This window comes from Stigmatopora argus, chromosome 12 (genome assembly GCF_051989625.1).
Source record: "Stigmatopora argus isolate UIUO_Sarg chromosome 12, RoL_Sarg_1.0, whole genome shotgun sequence".
NCBI lineage: Eukaryota > Metazoa > Chordata > Actinopteri > Syngnathiformes > Syngnathidae > Stigmatopora > Stigmatopora argus.
In genome coordinates this window covers 6,401,258-6,424,196 of record NC_135398.1, presented here as the reverse complement: position 1 = coordinate 6,424,196, position 22,939 = coordinate 6,401,258, and the positions used below count along the sequence as shown (strand labels likewise).

The window sequence follows — 22,939 nt, the reverse complement described above, 5'->3', positions numbered from 1 at the left end:
GAATGATTATTCCAAGCTTTCATCACTCCCATTAAATATGTACACTCATCTACATCAGTCTTTAAAATCACATCCATGCACATATTGAAGGTGTGAATTTTTTTTAGGGAAAATGGATGCAAAATGTGCAAAAAATGATGAAAGAAAACCAAATTTAAGCCCATGAAGTTGAATTAAATACTAAAAAAATAGTGTCACTGTGTGTGCATGGTAAAATGTCATCCAAATGTATATTTATTCCATTTAAAATGAGCTCAAGTACCAGAATGTGTGTGTGTGTGTGTGTGTGTGTGTGTGTTGGGGATGGAGATTGTGTGTGTTATGATTTAATCTATATTTCAGGTTGCATTTTTAAAATCAGGCCAACTTCAATAATAAGAATATTGCAATGGTTCATCACACAATAACCAAATGATGAAAACGGAGCATGCGCACTCAGAAGTGGAGTTTAGAATGTTAATTAGCAAAGTGTAGATTGCTTAATGAGGCTTTCTGCCACCATGTGTTCTTGTGAGGGCCTTTCATGGAAAAGGAGGAGGTGAAGGAGGACCCGCGGGCAGCCAACGCGGTGGTGCACCGTTCGGGGGGCATTGTTGTGAGCCTGGGAAAGTGTAGCGGGGCTGACGCCAGACTCTGCTGTGCCGAGTGGGGGCCACTTAGGAGGGGGACCGGTGTGGGGACCGGGTGGGGGGACCGGCGGGGGACCGGCGGGGGGACCAGACCGGATTGTCATGTTAATGTGTCTCCAGCACGTTGTTGAACTTGATTTTGACTTCTTTCTCCACCCTCCCCTTTCAGTTGGATTCTAGACGGGGTGGTGGCTGATGTATTTTCCTTGTGGGAAAATCTGGGGAGACAGCGAGGGATCACATTCAGTGCCAATGACGGCAATGAACGTCCGATCCATGTAACACTGCCATAGCTGTAGCAAAATGGGGGCGCAGGCTTGCACGTTGCACGTTGCACTGCCTGAATGATTCAATCTTCTTCTAAATGATGCAGTGGGAGCCGAAAGATTCAACATGCGAGGGGCACGGCGTGGCTTGACACCCACCCGAGTCGTAGAACAGATTGCCCATGCGCAATAATCATAGATATGGAATTGCTATCTGATGAGAGCTTTGTTTGGGAAGCAGCTAGTGCATGCACATATAGTTTTGCTTCAAACAAAATATATAAAAAACTTATCTGCAAGCACACACCCACACACAATTTTATCTTATATTAGCTGCACAAGTTTGTGTTTCTTGTCAGTGTTCATATCAGTCAAAGCTTAATATTATACAATTAAAAATTTGCAATATTAGCAGCCATTTTGAAAATATAGAATAGTACTTGTTGATGACAGAAATGAAGTAAATTACAGTTGAATAGGAATCATTTAGCTCTTATGTTTACAAAGAAGAACACCGATGTTATATTTTTAAGGCCAAATTGTAGTTATTTCAAAACTTTTGCCAGGTTATAAAAATATACAGTGGGCATGCCTTATATATATTTACTATATGTAATACACGTGGCTGGCAAAATAGGTCAAAGTAACGAAGGAAGAGAATGTAGGTCAACTACTTTTATAAATGTATCTTCACAAAAGCGCCCAACCAAAAATGCGTTTTTTAAGCTCTTTTAAAATTTCCTATCTGCAATTTCTTGAACTCGTAATATGAATTTTCCTGAAGAAGAGGAAAATGACGCGTAATTGAAATGCAATTATTGAATAACAAAACTTACATTTTCAAATTCAGAATTTTGATTAATTGCATGATAGAAATTTACTAAAAAAAGCATTACTTGATGAGCATCAGGTTTGGATAGAAAACCCCAGGGATCATTAAAATATTTCAATGTGCAAATTGGGGGGGTTTAAATATCTTTTGTTCATTTTTATGTTTTCATATTCCCGCCTCTCTCTGTCTCTCTCCCCCGTCTCTCTCTTTCTCTCTCCCCTCGCCCTCCCCCCAGTGAGGCAGAGTTAATGCGTGTGTCCTCACCATGTGCACTCCATCCACTTGTCAGTGGCACCGCGAGAGGATGCGCGCAGCTCGGAGTTGCCCTCGCTCACTTTTTTCAGCGCAAAATCTGCACCTTTTGGGGTGGATAGACTTAAAACCCAAAGCGGACTGGAACTGTTTTTGGAATTGACCAAAAAGAGAACGACGAGCAGGAGTAATCCGCCTGCTGTGGAAGTAAGTGCGATGCTGCTTGCCTTTCCTTGACTGTCTTATTTTTATTACACGGAAGACTTTTAAATGTTGATTCAAAGAGTTTTTATTATTATGAGGACCATAGCAGAATATGGATTCCCCAATAAGGTTCCATTAAGGGAAAGAAGGAATGGCCTTCTTATGGAGACCTTGAATGACGATACATCTTGGTCCACCGTGACGACGGGCTTAGTTTGTGTCTTTGGTTATCTAGCTGTATGAGTTTTAATTTCATAAAGCTAGAGAACCGAAAGTACCGACTAACGCCGATCACTTCGCGACCGCTCGGTGGCTTTCCGGACTAGAGGCGGCGAAGGGACGCTGGATGTGACAAGGATGCTCAAAGCGACGCCGAGGAGGACCAAATAGGCTCCTGAAAAAGACATCAGGTTTTTCTGTTCGTCCATGATGTGGACATTCAGAAAATGGCTCTCGCCGGACCTTTTATTCAATTATTTTAGGTTTGCGAGAGATTTGGGACTTGTTGGCACATGAGTGGCTTTCAAAAGTAGAATCATGTCACCATATGGAAGACGTGGAAAGAGTTAAAAGGCTTCGTGTGATTGGTCGGCTTGGGGGTCACGTGATGGTGGCAGCAGACGCCAGCTTTCATAGATGCTTGCTTAAGCTATCTTTTATTTAGATTTTTTTTGTGTTCTTGCCATTTTGGAACCATTTGATGCCTAAGGATTTTTTTTAAAGACTGAGTGCTATTCAAAAGTTGACTATTAAAACCTTTAACAAGTGACTATTTTGGTGTAATAAAAAAACAACTAATATGACAATTTAATATTATATAATTTTTCATGTAGCAGTATGAAAGTATTGTAGTAGTAAACTTCACACTTCCAGAAGACAATTACGTTTGTATGGGCATTTAATCAAACAATATAATTTGAAGTCGGTAGCTCAATGCTAACATACAATTGAAAATGCCATAGGCCAGGTCACGAAACTAGCATCGGTGTTGCAGTAATTATAACCTACATAAGCAATGCTGTATATGTTTTCTCCATGCACCTTATTATTATTATTATTATATTTATAGAGGACCTAAGCACTGATAATATGCTTGTTTTGTTTCCACTGTGCGCTTTATCGATGCAGACACAAATATTGTGTCATTTGTTCCACGGTTCTCATCCAATCTGAATCTTCGGAACCCCATTCAATCGTGTAGATTTTTTTTTGCTGGCGTGAAACAAAATAGGACGAGCGCCTCGCGTTCGATCTATTCTTGGAATGGAATCGGCAAACCTCGGCGATGACTGAATACCCATGAAGTCCCAGCATGCTCTATTTAGACCATGACTGACAATATTTGATGTGCACTGTTAGACAAGAGCTCGGACCGAAGTGTGACTGTGTGTGTGTGTGTGTGTGTGTGTGTGTTTACACATGAAAACATGCAGCATGTCTTGTACCGTATGTAGCTTAGCAACTGATGCCGACTTGCCTCAAAGACGCCATTTTTCTCTAATTGCGTTATGCAGGCGTTTGAGTCTCAATCCTTTTGTTGTGTATTTTTGGCAGGTGTCTTTTTTCGGGAGCTTCCCCGTGCGCTAACGTTGTCATTTTGTTTTACTTTGAAGGGAAAATGCAATCGTCATCGGCCCCAAAGTTAGCTTTTGATGCCAGAAGGCCGCCGGTGAGGAGGAGGAGCTCGTACGTCAGCCCACGGGTACGTATGTGCTCCACCTGTCTTATAAAAGGCTCCTTTTTATAGCTTTCGCCTGGAGGTCAAACGTAAATAAGCTTCGGGCTTTTTCGGCGGATTAGCTGTGTGTTTTGTGAGTCGTTCATAAAGTGGTGGTTTATGTCTAAATTCCATAAACATGTCAAACTGGATTGGACGTCTAACGATGTCAATAGCACTGAAAGATGAGACACGGTAAAATTAATTGGATGCCCAATTTTTGTCAATGGCGTCAATGAGTCACAAGCAAATGTGTGTATATATACATATGTAATGTTATTAACATTTCAAGTCCAAATATTCTATTTTTAGTTTGTATTTTGTGTTTTTGGTCATTAAAAAAATAAAACCGCACAAGGAATTTAAATGATAACATACCATAAATATTTTCTATATTTGTATTTTTTTTCTTTAGAATTAAAAAAAAACCGAAATATTCTCTGATTTCTGTAATAAGTGGATGTATTACGCGAGTTACACATGAACCAACACGTCAAATATTTACAAAAATAATCTGTGATTCATCGATTTACAATGTAATTGTTTGTGGCAGCCCTAATTATTATTATTATTATTATGGTTGTGTAGGCAGACTTTTCCCACATCTGATTCGACCAAGTGCAACAACAAAGCAAGTGTACTCAGTTTATAACCTTCTCTGAATCCATACATCCATTGGTTAAGCAATAATCCAATCAAATATTTAGTTTCAGTAACAAAATTGGCAAAAAACTAAAAATCAAACTGACTGTGCTGAACGTGTACATATCATATCAAATATATCAATCGCTTAAACTGCGATAGACCTTGAAATATTGGCAAATATTTGTTCTAAAGACTCAATATTACAGCTAAATGCTGATTTACTTCCTTCCCACATTTGTGAAGCTACTTTGAGTTATCAACATATTTTTCCCCAATCATCCTACCTCCCCTCACAACCACACACACACACACGAACACACACACACACACACACACACACACACACACACACACACACGAACACACACACACACACACACACACACACACAAACACACACAAACACAAACACACACACACACACACACACACACTTCTTTCATTCTAATGCAGTCAGCGTTTTATCCCTTTAAACACGATGATCCTATTTGTCAGGTAGAGAGCGTGGTAGGTGGCTGGGAGGTGGCCGTGTAATCTTTGCTGCGGTGCCTTTATCCCGTTAGCCAAGCACGGGAGTCGGGCTCAAGCCCGCGTTTTGGACCCGCTCATGCGGAAAGAGCGTTTGGGTGGCTCTGTCCTTTTCGTCCTTAATGCCTGCGTGCCACAACCTCCTCTTGTTTCCTTGTCATTGTTGGAAACGCACGCCCAAAAAAAGGTCCATGCCACGGCCAACGGAAACGGTTTTGCAAATGATGCTAAATTACTTGCAGTTTTTTTTGTGTGCTTCATTTGAACTAAAGCCCACAGAAGACGGCATTCCATCTTACGCTCCTCTCTCCGGCGCCAGCATTCCGAATAAAACACAAAGTACACATTATCACCAAGGTCAGATTTTCACGGTTCCGCAACCTTGGCGCTCAATAGCAAAGCTCAGTTATTCAAATTTTAGCGTGGACTTCTTTGAGTTAGTCCGATTTTCCCAAGCTCGCCATTAGCATATGCAAGGACCGGGCCGGGTGCTGCTGTTTTCTAAAGTGGATGTAAATTATAACCTCCGTATTATACAGGCTGATGGCCGATAAATCTCTGCGGTAATGCATTGCAGAGAATGGGGGTGTCGGCGTGCGGATGTATGAGTGGGTGAGCTACTGTACAATAGCCGGTGGCAGATGGAATACACGCCAGCTAGCCAAGTTTCTTCGCCGCAAAACACCAGTGTCTGAAATTCTCCTCAAATTGCGCCCACCGCTGTCTAAATAAATATTAACACAAGGAGATGACTAAACTGAATTTTGCTCTTGTTCAGTCCAAAAAAAAATGCCTTGTGAGCAAAGTGGAGGAGATCTTTATGCAAACGAGGGCTTGAATAATAAGATGTATTTATGAAGGGCTGCCGTGGGGAAGGCGGGGGGGATCCCCGCTTTTGAAAGCCACTAGGCCGCAGCGTGAATAGGTTTGAAGGGGACGGAGGGGGTTTGAGGGTCTCGTCGGACAAGGGTGTGGGGGTCCGAGGGTGGGGGCCCCCACCCAGCAGTCTAGGCCTCAGCCGAGGCAGCTGTGAAAAGGGGTCCCGTCTTTTTCCCACGCCCAGCAAGACGCGCAAACACTGCCTAACTCGCCAGGGTCAAGTCCCATCACTGATATATACACTCGTGCACACACGCAGGGGAGTGTGTGTGTGTGCGTGTGTGGACGACTTGTGCAAATTAACAAGCTTGGCTGTTGTGACATAGGGACACCTGCCATTCCCCCACAATGCTTTGCGCTCTCTTTCTCATCCAGGCTGCGAGCAGACCACAATTGGGTCATAACTTCAACTTGAACTTAACATTTGTTTGCGGGCGGGCGGGCTTCACAAAGCCACCGACCGAGTCAAGGCCCAAAAAGAAAGAGATTTTTGGTACTGTTCAAATTTTCCATTTTTTCATCTTGATCATTTTAGCAATGCTAGCAGAAGTTGATCAAAAGATGAAGTTGATGCTCATGGAGGCAACACTGGGTGGGCCCAATGTTCAAATATGTTACGTTAGATGCATTATTCAGCAATCAAAGTTATCATTCGGAAATTGGCGTGAGTGATTGCAGACCTGCTTTTAAATAGAAAAGTCAAAACAAATGCAAACACCCAGTGACATACAATACATAATCTCATTCCACTCTAATCTATTTGCCTTGTTTTACGGTCAGCATCGACGTTTTGATGGGAAAAAAAAGAAGACACATTTCAACTCCAGTTTTAGAATGTAGCAAGTTACTTCAATCTTGTTTTTTTACACCTCCAGAAAGCAATATTCTAGCTTAATTTTATACAGATTTTTATTATCGAGGTATACATATTGTGAGATGATTGGTTTGCCAGTTTGGGGACTTGAAATCGTTTGCGTGATCAGGAAAATACTCAAGTACTTTGAGAAAATGACTTCAGTAAACGAGTATTACATCCCGCCATTGCAAATGCTAATACTTGCTTAGATAGTGCAGAGCAAGAAAAACAGCAAGTGTTTTTTCTAAAGGTAAAACACAGCTCGCAGTGACCTTCTGTCTTTCTTTGTGGGAGCCTCTGAAAAGACATTTTCAACAGAGGACAACACTCATCATTTCCTTACCGCTGTCTTCAAAAAAAAAAAGAAGGTACAAAAACAATTAGCTTTCAAGAAAGAAAAGAAGGTCAAAAACATCACGCAGGAATTAAGCAGCCTCACATTTAGAGAGGATTTGCTCTTTCCATTAAGGCTCGAGCGCTTCTCTTTGAAAGCTTCTCGAGGAGCTTTTCACAAATGTCGGCAGCTGCTCTTTTGGCGCCGAGAGAGGCCGTTCCACCCATTCCTAACCCCGCGTGGCTCTCGCTCCGACGGCGTTCGCCGAGAAGCTAACGCCGACGGTCGGCGTTGTTTAATTCGCCGCTTTGAATTCTTTCTCTCTTCTTCTTCTCTTCTTGTTCCTTGGCTGTCCCTCCTTTTTTCCCTCATCCGTCCTCCTCGTTCGTTCCCATTTCCCTCCTATTCAGATGAGTTTCAAATGCAGTGGGGACCCTCTTAATTAGCTCTGTAAAGACGCTTTGTGGACGTCATGGGTATTGAGAGCGGATGTGTGACAGCTTCAGTGTTAGCATAGAGGTGCGGTGCATGGAGCACTAATGAGGTTTGTTAGCCCAGTGTGTGTCCTGCTGTTTGGACCACCTTTGAAGTGTTTCAGAAGGCCAGAATGCAGATGATGATGATGATGATGATAATGATGCGTCGTGCGCCCACGACGACGGCGGCATCACAACATCTTTTGTGCACGTTTTAAAAAAGGGGAAATATTCACCGGGTCGTGTTGCTCCTCAGATGAGGAGACAATTTAAGGGGGAACTACCAAAAAAAGATATTCATCACCTCCAGCAAGCAGGTTATACTTTCATTTCGTTTGTTCGTTCATTAGAACTACATGGAAATGATTTCATTGACATAAAACTAACTTTGAGAGCAAACACTGAACTGAACCCAAAACGACTTTTTGAATTTTCCACTAAATGTTCTCTATGCATACTGTAAATTGTAAAGTATCATTCAATTAGTTGTGTATATGGAATGAATCCAAATTCCCATGACCTCAACAAGACATTTTTCCTTAGTTTTTCAAACCTACTTTTTGGAGGTTGATGTCAGCACGTATCAAAATATCAACAAAAAAAGAGGCGATGCGGCATTTTAGCGTGGCCACAAACAGATGAGCTAGAGGTACTGTTCCGACGGAACGGGGAGAAGAAAAATGCGCGCAAGGTGGGGGGGGGATTGTTTGGAAGCATGAGCTTCAACTTGCCTGCTGCGCTCGCGCGCTCCCACCAACGTGCTAAAGTGTCACTCAAGATGCAGACCGACAAGCAAAGACAGACATCATTTGTTCCTACTCAGTGTGGTCTCCTACACACTCACCCAAGCCCTTTTTCCTCTTTTCTTTCTATTTTCGAGGTCTTCTATCCCGTCCCTGCATGTTTATAACCCCCCTCCCCGAATCTATTTCCTCTATCTGTCAGTCTATTGATGAAATACTATCTGTCTTCTCTTATTTGCCAGTAGTTTGTTGCTCTACCTCCTGTTTTTTTCCCAATGCACATTGTAGTCTTTTACATCAGCAAAATAAGCTCCCGCTAAGACTTTTTTTTTTCTACCAACAGCCACATTCATACTTTTCCTTTTTTTTTTTTACATATAAAAGCGATACATCCCTTCCATTCCCAGCTTGATTTTCGCTCGGGGAGACTTTACCTGTCTTGAATGTGAACTAAAAGAGGACATTAGTAAATTGTGGTCCACGCTAGCAGCTACACACGAGAAAACAAAAACATCTTACTACAGCAGAGAAGCAAGTGCTTGTTAAATATTATCTTTGACGCTGTTCACGATGTTTTAAAAAGTCAGTGGAGGATGCGATTCCTCCACTCAGCTGTAAACGCCACTAGTGAGCTTGAGAGAGGAAGGTCGCTCTGTGGTTTCCAAGCACCTTAACCTGACAGGCATTTCATATTTTACTGCAGTAGTGCTTTAACTTTCCCTGGAGGTACTAAAATCAGATAACACATTTTTACCTGCATACTCTCCCAGTCAAAATTAATGGCAATGACAGCAAATGAGGCAAAACTGACAATTATTTCCTGTCATTTTTCCAGTATTTGAAAAAATGTTCTACAGCTTTCTATCAATTGGGACGTTTGCTAGCAACATCCCACTTTCAAGTCAAAATTTGCTTAAAATTCAAGGCAAAAGGTGCAAGAGAGAATTGATTTTTTGGGGGGTGACTTTAGCCCCTTTTAGACAGAAATTCAAAACTGTGTGAAAAGTTGCAGCACAAACACAAGTAACGATGCTAAGCTTCCTACGCGAACATTGACGAGGTAGCATATTTGAGTATTCGACGTCAGTTCCTTATTCAAATGACAACTTTGGACGATCAGTACACAAAATGATCAAAATAGCAAACTGGGGGAAAAAAGTGTTCGGTCTTGTTTCAAAGTTCAAGTGCATGCAAGATACATTTTGCATAAATGGCGGGCCAGACTTTGTATAAATGACCATGTGAAATTCGGTTGCACATTATTTACCAATAGAAAAAAAACTCATGTTTAAATAAAGCCTCCCAGAATGACACTTAAAACAGGTAGAAAGCAACTACGAAATTAGGCAAACACGTGTTCTGGTTTCTGTACCTGTTCAATGTCGTTGTCTGGGATTGAGATGAAGCCTGCTCCTTTAAAGCTTGTTTCTCCTTTTTTCGGATTTTTTTTTCTTAGTCCAGCTGAAATGGAATAAAAGATAATATACATTAGCCACATTTTCCACCATTTAACATCAGGCTGTGATTGAAAGCTTGTTTCTCCAAAAGTCCAGTGTGTGACACATTTGGTTGGCTAAAACAGTGCCTGCGTTTTAAAATGTCTGACAAAGGATATTTTGCTTACTTATGGGAAATATTTGTATTAGTAGTTACATTTTCTTCAGAAAAAAATAATTTCCACCAGGATGTACGTATCTATCTACTTTTTGTGGCAATTTTTGTTCTCGGGAAGACAATTAGGACTTTAATTTGTGTTGATTTTATTGTTTAAGCCTGTTTGGTTTTCCTTATAAAAGGTGGTCACTTACGGCCATGTATTCATGTTAAAGGCACATTAAGTGATATAAATGTTCTCATCTCCCTTATGATTGTGGGTGACTACATTGAAAAATGTCGTCACGTCACTATTAGAAGATTAAAATAGTAGGTTGAAGTGAGGGCCAAGTTGCAAAGGCGTCTAATTATTCAAGGCCACGGTGCGATTGTGTTGACGGACACATCTCTGTTTTGTTGGTCAAGTCCAAAGCCACGGGTCAGGGCACCAGCAATCCCTCCCTTCCACCCATCTTGATAATGCGTCTCCATTCTTTCTGGCCTGGCAGCCCTGAACCAACATTGTCCCACACTTGGGCCCTGTCAGGGGGGGGCTATTGTGTGTGAAGGAATGGGGAGTTTACACCCATGCGTGGACCCGCTCAATGGGGGCATTGTGTCCGAATCTTCCTCCGGCTCACCCTATCTCACCCCACGGGTGCGGAGCAGTAAGGGGCGAGCGACTGCGACCGCGGCTGCCGCTGCTCCCCCACTTTGATTTGGTGAAAGCATGCACATCCAGCCAACTCAAATTGGGAAAACAGAGCACTGCGACCGCGTGGCTTTATCTCACCATCTTCATTGTCCTATTCATTTTCTGGCAAAACACGCCGAGCTCAATGTGATGCAGGGCCGCTTATTCCTGACACAACCGGGGTCGTGGGGGGAGACATTTTAGCCATTTGGTGTGCATTAAAAAGATACAAGAGATGACATTATATCAACATATAACAATGCGATTTAGAGTAGCCTTTTTTGGGGTGAAAAAAGGGCAGTTTTTTGCATTGGTAAAATATCAAGGCATGCGTATTGTGTGGAAATACATTTTCCAGAATGTTGATATTTTTCCTTACCATTCAACAACAACAAATGATTATCATAGTCATGTGACTCTTATATTCTTCTTCATTTGAACTGAAAGGACTGCTCAGTTTATTTGATATACATACATATACATATATATATATATATATATATATATATATATACATATATATATATATATATATATATATATATATATATATATATATATATATATATATACATACATATATATATATATATATACATATATATACATATACAGAACAGACACATGGATTAAAATGTTTGGTTTTCTATTATTAAAAAAAGCTGCTAGACTGATTAATAGGACTTGTGCAAACATTTCAGTCCTATTCTACTGTGTTGTAGTCTTTTCTTTTCTAAACGCATCCACTATGAGGAGAGTCGGTTTCAAAGAGCACACAGAGCCCATTTGTATTTGTTTGTGTGCAGCGGTGGGCGCCTTGGGGCAGGTTACAAAAGAGCAACTTGGTGTTTTCTTCCCACATATTTTTAATCAAAGTCTTAGTGTTTGCATTTGCATTTGCATTGAACGGAGGGATGCTGAATGCCAAAGGTGAGATTTTGTAAAACACTGCTTTTTTTCCCTCTCTCTCTGTCTCTCTGTCTCCCTCTTTCTTTCTATCTCTCTCTCTCTAGATGGAAACATGGGTGGGTGGTTGCAAAGCCGGATGATTGCGCGTAGACGACTGAACTCGGAGACCCCGACGCGGCTCATCATCATTGCCACGGGCTCTCGTTCACTCCTCCCGTGGCCCGAACCTCCATCCCCGGGTCCAGCTAAGCCCGAGCAAGAAGCTAGTGAGTGCGCAGGGAAGGATGGAGAAGGTCCCCGAAGGCTAAAAGCACCTCCGCGGGAGGAATCGATACGGAGCATGCTTGCCTCCGAGTAGGGTTTCCTCTACTTCTCCGTGGCCTCGGGGGCTCGCTGGCCTCCAAAGGACAGACCCTGTGTGGCCCCTCTCAGCTGGACCGGACCCCGTCTGTCAACTTGGCTGTGTGTGGTTTTGCTGAGGGGGATCCCTCCCTCCCATCATTGATTCCAATACAGTGAATGCTGAAACGCAGCCAAAATGGATGGGGATTTTTTTTCCTACATTTTTTTTAACCCCCAGGCAAGAGATTGACAACCTCCCTACCTTCAATCAAAACCATTCTGGGACATTTGACTTTTTCTCCATCCCAAACTGTCTAACACTGCAAGCACCTGACAAAAAAGAGGGACATTTTCTCCTTCCATGACATTTGTTGTTCAATCCCACAAGGGAGGATCCAGCTTGTGGTAAGTACCATTTAGCAACACACAAAGAACACTATATCACACTATCTATGATATCCGGAGATCAGAAACTCACCTCATCCACCATATATGGATTTCTGTTAATAGTTTTGTATAAATACATAACACCTTGACGACTAACACAGTAAAGTGATGATTTTCCAATCATGAGTGTGAGCCCATGAGCCCAATAACTGCAAATGACCAAGGCGCTTGAAGCAAGCAGTGGCATTGGCACTTCATTTCTACTAGAAATTGCAAAGTAGATTCATTGAAAATTTCTTGGAAACAAGTTCCTTGCATCTGGTTAGCAAAAGAACCACTTTTGATTTCCCATCCCTAATTCTCACCAGTTTCTTACATGATCCAAAACCCCTAAACTTAGGTACTACTATCTGCCGGTGACATTCAGCGCCACGTTTCCACTAAAATCATCACTGGAGTCAGACACTCTCTCTTCACAAAATACCAAAATAGAACCTTGGCTTTAAACTAACTCCCAAATTCGACTGTGGCATATGTATGTGTCATCCTGGGTCTCAAACCCCTGACAAGTTCCACATAGAACTTTTTTTTGCCACTCTGCTTGCTCTTGCTCAGATGCGAAGCAAAAAAAATGCCAGTAACACACCAGACATAATATACTACAGGGATTTTATCTAGTATATAAATATATTAAGCTCCTAGGACCTGGCATCCGCATGTGTGGACATCACATTTACCACAATGTTAAATTTTTAACTACAAGGGATTTTTCTCAGAAACAACATCATGTAAAAATATAATTCTGTTTTTACACTCATCAGGTCCCAATTAGCCTAAATATCAAAGAGAAAATAAAAATGTATGCCTTGCAAGAATTTGGGTCTTAGAAGGTTAAGTTTGCTATTTTCTGAAAGATTTATTTGTGAGTAAACTGTCACTTCAAAAACTTTCACCTCAAGGTTTGCACCCTGAATGTGTGTTTGGGCGCGCTTAAAGTACACCCACTATAACCACTGATAAAACATAAATACCCCAAAGTTGCCCATTTTGCATTTCCCCAAATTGAAGAATTACCCGAAAAAAATGACTAACAGTATTTCAAATATCTTGACATATTCGGTGTACTAGCAATAGCACTGTAATATCTGACTTTTTCACTATTACTCCAATTTTTCTGTGGTCTCACCACCTCCTTGAAGAAATCCCAATATATTTTCTATTTAAAAAATAATAGCTCCTTGTTTACATTTTCCATAAACGTGTATGATGACATTTGCTGACCGTTTTGCAAAGAGTGCCAGTGGGCAAAAATTCCAGCTTGTCTTCGTTATCACTACCACGGCGCGGGAATTGTGTGTGAGCGTTTGCTTTTTCCTATCCAGATGGGCAGAGCTTCAGACAAAATGGCCACCAGAATTTTCCACCTGCCAAAGATGGCGGGCGCGTCTCGGCACTCTGCCATCTGTGCTTCGTTTTAGTCGTTGTCGGATGCAAATGGGGGACTAATTGCATTTGCATAACCCGCCCGCCACAGTCTTACCTCCCCGTATAGTCAATTGCGCCAAACGCGCCGAGAGGAGGCGGATGATTTTTGAGGGGATTTTTTTTTAAATGCGTAATCTCGCCAGTCAGTGTTTTTTTTCCCCGGATGCGTTGTTTTGGTAGCTTTTGGATGCGAGATTAGAGCTGTGGCGGTCCTGCTGTGCCATATGGTGTCTGTGTTTCCATACAAATGGGACTGTACAGGAGCCTTTCTCATATTTTTTTTTAATCAGATAGTGCCATCGCCACACACACAAATTCACGTGCCATGAAATAAGCATTGCAATAGAAAACAGTTGAACGAAGGAAAATCAAGAGAAATCCAAAATCAAGGGGGAAATTGTGCTTGCAATCAAACTAGCAAAAATCATACAAACAATATTCAGCCCTCCAAATACTACTAAAATGACAAAAAAATGAAATAGATTGACTTTCAAGGTTTTAATTTTACCAAATTGAGGCAGATACTTTTTTCACTGAAATGTACTTTTATTTCACTGTAACACTATTCATAGTTTTAGCATGAACATTTATTCTATAAGAAAATCTATGGCACATCTGTCATGAAATTCAGAGTTAAATACAACTGAACCATTCTGAACAAATGTAATGTGCCAAATTGAAAAATTTCAGTGGAGCCCGGGAGATGAGTGGTTAGCGCGTCGGCCTAACAGTGGGGGACCTGGGTTCAAATCCAGGTCGGTCCAACTGTGTGGAGTTTGCATGTTCTCCCGGGCCTACGTGGGTTTTCTCCGGGTACTCCGGTTTCCTCCCACGTTCCAAAGACATGCATGGTAGGCTGATTGGACACTAAATTGCCCCTAGGTATGAGTGTGAGCATGAACGGTTATTTGTCTCCTTGTGCCCTGCGATTGGCTGGCCACCGAGTCGAGGGTGTCCCCCGCCTCTGGCTCGAAGTCAGCTGGGATAGGCTCCAGCACCCCCCACCACCCTTGTGAGGATAAAGCGGTTCAGAAAATGAGATGAGATGAAAAATTTCAAGTGAATGACCTCGTCTATTGGTGGCAATAGACGTCCAATCCCTTTGTAGTAAGATGAAGGAAATGAGAAAAAAATGTTTTTCTGCTGCCAACCTCTCCTGGTACAAATAGATTGGACACCTGCTGGTGACCTACTAATAGTGTTTCATTTTTAGACAGTGCTTTCTGGTTTCCATGGCAGTGAACACGTGGAGTGCTGTCTGATTTGGCAAGGTTAGAAAAGAAGCGTGAAAACTTAACAGATAGGTTTCGGCAAGTTTCACAGAAAGCGGCAAGAATGATAAGAATATGTTTGATTGGACGATTTGGGAAGCCGGGCTCAGTGTTAATTCACACGACGGGGTCGTCCGCCCCGAATTTGCATTCGACGGTCGAGGCAGCTGCTGTGCGGTACAGTTTGGAGGAAAATGGCGGTCACGCGAATCACATGTCTGGTGGCGGGAGAAAGAGATGTGGGGGTTCACATTTTGGGGGGGGTAGAGAGAGTAGACTGCTGTGGGGGAGCAAAAGAAGGAGCGGGGGGCGCTTAGTGGAGAGGTTATTATTTAAGGAGGGGGGTGTCTGGTTTTAGTACACCAATAATGAGAGGCTGTGTGAAGAGGGGGGGTCGTTTGTCTGCGTTTGCCAACATGCGTCTGCATCTCGGCCATTTGCATAAAGAGGAAAGGCGCGTCCATATGCCGCACGGAGGTTGTTGTTTTTCTCAGCAGGAAGATGCGCGCATGCCATATGTGTCAAAATAAAAGTGGTCACGCCGGCAGCATCACTGGGCTTTTGCCCAATAAGCCAGCGGCCGTGGTGATTTTGACCAATGGCCAATGATCAGGAAGAGGAAGGGAAAGGCTTTCATCAGTTTACCCTTCGTGTGCTTGAAAATAGAGAATAAACAGCACAGGGTGGGGGAGAGAATAGGATTGTGGGTAGAAGACAGACATTGCATATGAATACGATGGCTGTATTCATGTCACCGATTGTACTCACCAATCGATTTACAGAAAGATTATCGACAATGAAAACATGTTCACGTTGGTTTAAATTGCTCTTTAAAATTTTCTCATTAAGACTGTAGCGTATTAAGCATATTGTAATAAATACACTTAAGGAATTTAAAAACATTTTCCAAATGTATTTAATTTATAATTGTCTTTTTTATTCTTTTCTTTAATTTAAAGATACTCTTATTTCTAGTTTTTTTCCCCACTTTATCTATAATTATCTCCTATTTCTGTTATTGATACTACTTTTGTGTTCTGTGGCTATTTGCACATATAACAACAGTAGGATGAACAATCTTAAAACAATTCAAATCAAAATAATCACATGTTTTTAAATTTTTCTTTAAATTTTCTGATGAAGTAGCACTTTGTAAATGCTCATTTGTTAAGCATCAAAGTTAAATATAACTAAACTCCATTTGACCGCAACACTACCAGATTTTTACTGCTAAATGCCATTTAAAGCGCTAACATAGTACTGTTTTTCAGCCACATAAAGTAAGTCATATTTGTGAGAAATACTATTTAAATAAAGTTATCGCTAACTCTCTTATTTATAGACCATATTCATTGTCGGCGCAGTCAATACGGCGGCTTGTCAAGTGTCAGACGGCGAGACACAAAAGGGACACGGGGCAAATTACCATAATGTCTTCGCTAAATACGGCCGCGGGAATATGAGGAGAGCGTGGGAAAAGCGAACGGAGCAGAGCGGGCCCGCCGCGGGCCAGACTTATAGCAGGTGAATGAGGACCCTAGAGTTCAAGGGTCATAGCCAGTTGAAGAGGTTGTCTGGTTCTTTGCACGTCGTCTGGGGTGTCACTCAGCCCATGCTAATCAAACCGCCGCCCCTGTTCGATTAACGGCGCCCTTCCATTGTTAGTCCGCTCTGTCTGCTCGGAGGGAGGGACGAACCAGGGAGGAGTCGCGCCAGATTATTCGATATGCACGTGACGTCGCTGAAATCGAATGGACGTTAATCCCACAGATGAGCATTGCATGTGAGGAGAGGTGTTTAATACGCAAGGGGATTCAAATGTTTCATATTTGTTTTCTATTACAGTGGATCTTTAGATTTTTTATTATTTCAGTGCCAAGTGACGATGATAGACGTCCGATCATGTCTGTTTTCATCCTTCTGCTGTGAATAAATCTTTAAGGATTAAAATGATCAAAGAAAAATAAAAAAGTCAATTTTTCACAAGAAATCTCCAATTAACGACAACAAACGACTACATTCGCTGCCACTCCTCCCAATTCAGTCATATTAGACGCCCACTACAAACAAACAAACTCAAAACTATCACAGAAGGATGAAAACCCCCACATCATTGGACATGCATCACCATCATCAATGGCGCAGAAAATTTTAACTCGTGTGTAAACTATTTTAATCATTAAAACAATAAATGAATCTACAAAAAGGCCCCCCCAAAAAAGAAAATATCAAAATTTTTAAGAGTGCGTGACGGTGCCTAACCGAGAACAAAAAGTCATCTATTTTTTTTAGATAGTTGAACGCTACTTATTAGCATTCTGCTCGCTAACAGCGTGTTGACTAAAGTTGCGGGCGAAGGAAGCAAGCGAGTGAATAGATGAAGAAGCGCCAGGCTACACCTCCGCGCTCTCTTTATGCTTGTGGCTGAAGGCTTCATTAGCTCTACAGAAAAGGACGGCTCCCTCAATAGATCCCTAGACCTGTCTCACTTGCCCAGGCTCGGTCGGGCCCAGTGGGTGTGCACGCCTGCGTGTTTCCCCGACCATTGGCGCACCACGGGGCCTCATTGTTTCTCACTCAAGCCTAAAGAAGGCTCGGCATTGACACTTTTTTTTTAAAGGCTCGCGTCTGTCTTTGTCCTTCGTTCTCGTTTTCCTAGGCAGGCGTTTCGTTATTTTGCCATTTTCCTCATTGTGTTCCCTTTTTTTTGTGGATGGAGAGTTCCCATCAGGCTCAGATCTTTTACAAAACGCCGCTTTCCATACAGGCTCTTGTCACTATTAGATCTGTATATATTCCCATGGTGTGCCTTTTCTTTTATGCGGGTGTACAACAAGCCCACATTACAGTTGATAGTTTAATCCTATATTAGAGAAAGTGACTTTTTACAAACAAAAACTATTAAAAGAATTAAAATACGAAATACACTACTTTTATGTGCCTCCTCCCCCACTTACACTCTAAAGTTGATATGTTTATAATGTCATATTTAAGTCAACGTGCAAGTGATTTTATTTTTGGTAAATTAAAAAAAAAAACTAAACATAAATGAAGTTACTTTTTTGGTCATGGAAAAAAAAAAACACTACCCCAATTAAAACCTGACATCTACATGAATGGGCATTTTGGGTCATGTAGGCCACAATAATACTTTCCATCACCAAAAATGTGACCTCAAATGTGATCATCCCACCTTGTCATCATTATTTTTATACATTAGTGTAGAAAATGTTAGAAATGAACAAAATCTTAATAAAATGAATACAATCAAACAAATAAGAAACAGAAATACACCACTCTTATAACACTCAAAGTTGACATATTTTCTTATTTCATACTATTAAACTCATTGCCTAGCATTATAAATAAAATTGCTAGGACTTACTGCATTCAAAACAGATCTATTCATAGAAATAAACAAATATGTAGTATATAATTATTATACCACAATATTTGAGTGATTTGCAGTGTGGTTCCTACATTTTTGGGCATACCAAGTATATTAGGTATAAAATTTCAATTAATGGGGCATGAATCTTAACATCGCTTGAAACTTTATACCTCAGTCAACTACATAATCCCATTTGAATACTACGATCTTAATAGTTAGGGGGTAGCGTATCAATGGTAGCTTTTGAGTTCAATGAAAACTTTCTACTATGAATTTATCTAAGACATCCAATATGTATCTATATGTGAAAATCAACAATGTAGATATTATCATCATTGCGTAGTCAATATTCCAAGTGATTATTTTCAAGAAATAGCCACTAAAAGTTGAGTCCTGGTCCTATTTCTGTGGATTCAAGGCTGGAGTAAAAGTGGGAGTTTTGTTATATTCGTGCTAAGAGATGCAATCTTGAAGTCAAATGCAGGAATGTGACGGAGGAAGGGGGCTGACGGAGGAGAAACCAACGATACTGTGACCTGGTTTGTGGTTCCGCTGGGATAACGACACTTTTTGCCTGCAAAATGAGATAGCGTGAGCTCTTTTAACATGCTCATTGTTCCACCCGTCTACTGAGACAACTCTGCTTTGTTGTCGAGGTGGCAAGAAAGTTACTGTCCCACATTTCACCCATAAATGCACTCCTCAAAGGTTATTGCAGTTCGCAAAAACGAAAGAAATAACTCAAACGGATCACTCGCATGCAGGTTTTCAAAACTGTTGCCCGCCATTGTCAACGTATAGCAGAATATTTCCGTCATTTATCGATTGATCGGCTCATGTATAAATCACGCGTTGTCCGTGGTTAAATGACATTTTAGCTGTAAATTGGCAATGCAACTGTAAACTGGACCATTCTGAATATTATATAACTATCATGCTATCTGTTAATCATCATTTTGATTTATTGCAAGGAAATTATCTGCATGTGTTTTAGCGAAAATATCCGATAACACGACATGGACACCTGCGGCTTATAGTGAAGTGAGGCTTATATGGGAACAAACACATTTTCTTGAGAAATTTGGCGTATGTTTTTCCTTTCATATGAAATTATCATAATACAAATCAAGGTGTAATAAACAGTTATGTGAAGTTTTCTGGAGTTCTCAGTCAGGTGCGTCTTATAGTCGGAAAATGACCGTAACTAGAAAAAAAGCTGCCAATTAGTGGATGAATCATGGATGTTTTACCATCAATGACAAGCAGTGAGTTGAAATCTGTCCTATTGGGAAGATTTCATTCCCATAGGCCGGGTGAAGTGGGGCAGGGGGCACGGCATTCCCTTCAAACACACACTGTGTTGGCTCTATTGGTGTAGCTGTCACTCGGCCACCCATTCAGAGCTCAGTCACGGCCACTTAAGAGCGCAGCAGACTCGGGGATTCAGACGAGCTGTGATCCAATGACATGTATTTATAATGAGGGGGGCCGCCACCACGTCTTTGTTGCGCTCACACAATGTAAGGCCAAGTCTGTGTGTCAAGAGAAATATCACACATTTCGCCTTCCTCTTTTATTTCAGTTTCTCTAATGGAAAATTTGCCTTTCCAAAAAAAAAGAAGAGAGAAATTAAATTGAAAAATGCCCATGTTTATCCCTACAAAATAAACTTCAAGTGACCTCGCCATGTGTTTGCACATTTTTCTTATTGTCTTTAAGCAGGTACATCATCCAGCCTTCACTTTATCTCTTCACGATCTAACCTTTACGCTTCTCACTCTCGCCGCATTGTAAATGATTGTGGATAAGCTTTTGGGAGTCAAGTGAAACAGCGCTGCGTTGCTCTGAGAAGGGCTTCTAATATTACGGCTACTTTGTTTAAGACACATGGGAGAGGAAAAAATATTCAAATTAGTATGATGATGCAGTACAACTCATCAACGGAGTATGTGTTGTCGTAATTAGTGAAAGATTAATAAGGAGTCTACAAATGGAGCTTTAATGCATAATTGTGATGAATTAATTACAAAAGGTTTAAGTAAGCATTAAGCAGTTCCAATTAAAATCAGTCCGTGGTGAAGAAAGAATGGGGGACCACCAAAGTACTATTTTTTTTTTTTAGTTACGGTAATGTTTAATGTCTCTTACATGTAGGGTTTAGAAGAAAGATAGAAGTATGCACATTAGTGTTTTTCTATTGATAAAATAGCAATTCAACTTCAAATCTTAAGGGTTTTTCAGTTGTAAATTTTCTTCGGTTTTGCACTGAAATGCAATTTACTGCATTCTAAAATGAGCATTTCGTACATGCATTAAACACTATTGCAGTCATTTTGTGGCCACAATTAGCATTTCATGAGCAATGTATACATCATTTGTGTTCATGAGTGCACAATTTCTACCTTCCATGCCGTGTCTGGGGCGCTGAAGATCTATCTAATGTTTTGGCGGACTACAATAGTGCATATATTAAGCAATGGTCGGGACAGCGTGGGCAGTAGAGGAGCTCTGGAGAGCCCTGAGGCCTCTCGTAATTGCTCCATGTATGAAGCATTGGGTCCATCCAGGGACTCCATTCAGCACTAACTATACTCCTCCTCCTATTCTATTGCAGTCGTGGGAATATCGTGAAAAAATAGAATTTTATTATACGAGCTGATTCTGTGCATTAAAGGATTCCCGACTAGCCGGGTCTATCTTTGTCGTGCGGTGACGGCGCAAAAGTAGACCGATAGGGCGGGTGGGATGAGAGGGGCTGTGTCATTACGCTCAGCGGGGGTCAAGGGTGACGTCAGGAATGGGCATAAAGTTACGTATTGGTAGTCATGACGAGAGAGTGTACTGTAAGTCGCTGCAATCGTTTTATCTGGGCAGGATGGGTCAATTCTTTGAGGACACACGCACTATATTTAATTTAGAAAAGTGGCAGACATTGTTACTATTTGAGAATTTCTTTTCATTTGACTCATTCTCACCATATCTCTTTGTTTTTGTTTTGCAGAATGTGATGCAAGAAAAAGAACGGATTCCTGTTTAAAACGGAGGAGTTACAACAGTGAATTTCTGTCATGTACATTTCAATTCATAAATGTGTTCATTAATTGTACGTATTTTTGATGATTTCAATTGGCTGCAAATAAAATTCTGTCATGTACGAGGTGTTTTTATTGCAATTAAAAGTGGAAACTACTTTTATCTACTGTATCATTGCCGGCTTTATTTTTTGTTATATTACCATACGCGGAATAATTGCGATCAATTTTGTTTTTGCATTTAAAACATGTTCTGTTATTACCCTGTTTAATTTATGTGAGTTCAATAAAATCACATTGATTTGAGCATCATGTTTGTGTGTGTGTTCATATTTTGTGTTTAAAACATGGGATCTAATGAAATTTTAATTAATCCTTAAATCACTTGTGAGGTGTTTACATAATTTGTCAAGCTAAATAGATAACATTTGTCATTCGGTGAAGCAAAATCTGGCACTATTTGTCTTGGTGTTTAAGCAAGCAATTGTGCACATCTATCGAATCTTTTCTTTGAAAAATATACATTGTCCCTGTAAGAAAGATTTCAAAATTGACAAAAATGTGCTTATAATCTTAAATCTAATTATTATCAAATATGTGCACTCGTTGGAAACATGGCAACATTCAGGTAATATACAAAATAGGTGACACTAAATACAAATACACACTATTAAGCAAAAAATAAATAAAAGAGGGCGCGGGGAATTCAACATCAAAAATTTGTTCCAGTTTTTCTGATGTGTGGAAGATACACATTTGGCATTTTAAATATGTAACGCAGAAATGTATTTGTTTGAATCAAAATTTCAAATGTAAGATAGCAACATCCTGATAGAAAGGTCTCTTTAAATGTCAGTTTTTAATAAATCAATATATTTCGAATTGTAAAAAGAAATTGCTATGTTTTTGGAACAAAACTGTCTATAATAGTGAAAGAAAATCGGTCTACGGGGACTCTTTATAGTTCGATGTATACAGGGGAGGGGGAGAATTAGTGTAAATAAAAATAAACTGATAAAATGTGAGGGGTGTGTGTGGGTGTGTGTGTGTGTGTGTGTGTGTGTGTATGTGTGTGTGGCTGTGCGTGCTAAAGGTGAGCGAGAGAGAGAGAGAGAGACGAAAACGCGGATATGAATAAATGCAAATTGTCCCTGCTTCCCTCTGGCATATTGCCAAGTATCTATAGCAACCACATCTTCTGAAACACTCTCCTGCATCCTGGCCTTCTTCACAATAAGCCCAAATAGCACCTTTTTCCTCTTTTGCACTCGGCCATTTGTTCACATCATTTGTCATTCAAGGTAAAAACTCAGTGCAAAATGTACTATTATTTATTATTGTTATTATTACTATTATTATTTTTATTATTTTATTTACAAGCAACTAATAGGTGAAAAATGGTTACAAACTTCGTGGTTAGCATAAAACATGAGTTTTATGGAGCGTTAAATTTGGGATATCAGAATGATTCGTT

General features: G+C 40.7%; 1 long non-coding RNA gene across 1 annotated transcript; it reads left to right on the top strand.

Moving 5' to 3' along the window:
- The first annotated feature begins 1,762 nt into the window (after nucleotides 1–1,762).
- Nucleotides 1,763–21,777, top strand: LOC144085978 (uncharacterized). The gene is made up of 4 exons (XR_013304314.1): nucleotides 1,763–2,186; nucleotides 3,797–3,885; nucleotides 11,662–12,304; nucleotides 21,435–21,777. It is a non-coding gene; the product is annotated as an uncharacterized LOC144085978 (long non-coding RNA).
- Nucleotides 21,778–22,939: the final 1,162 nt, after the last annotated feature.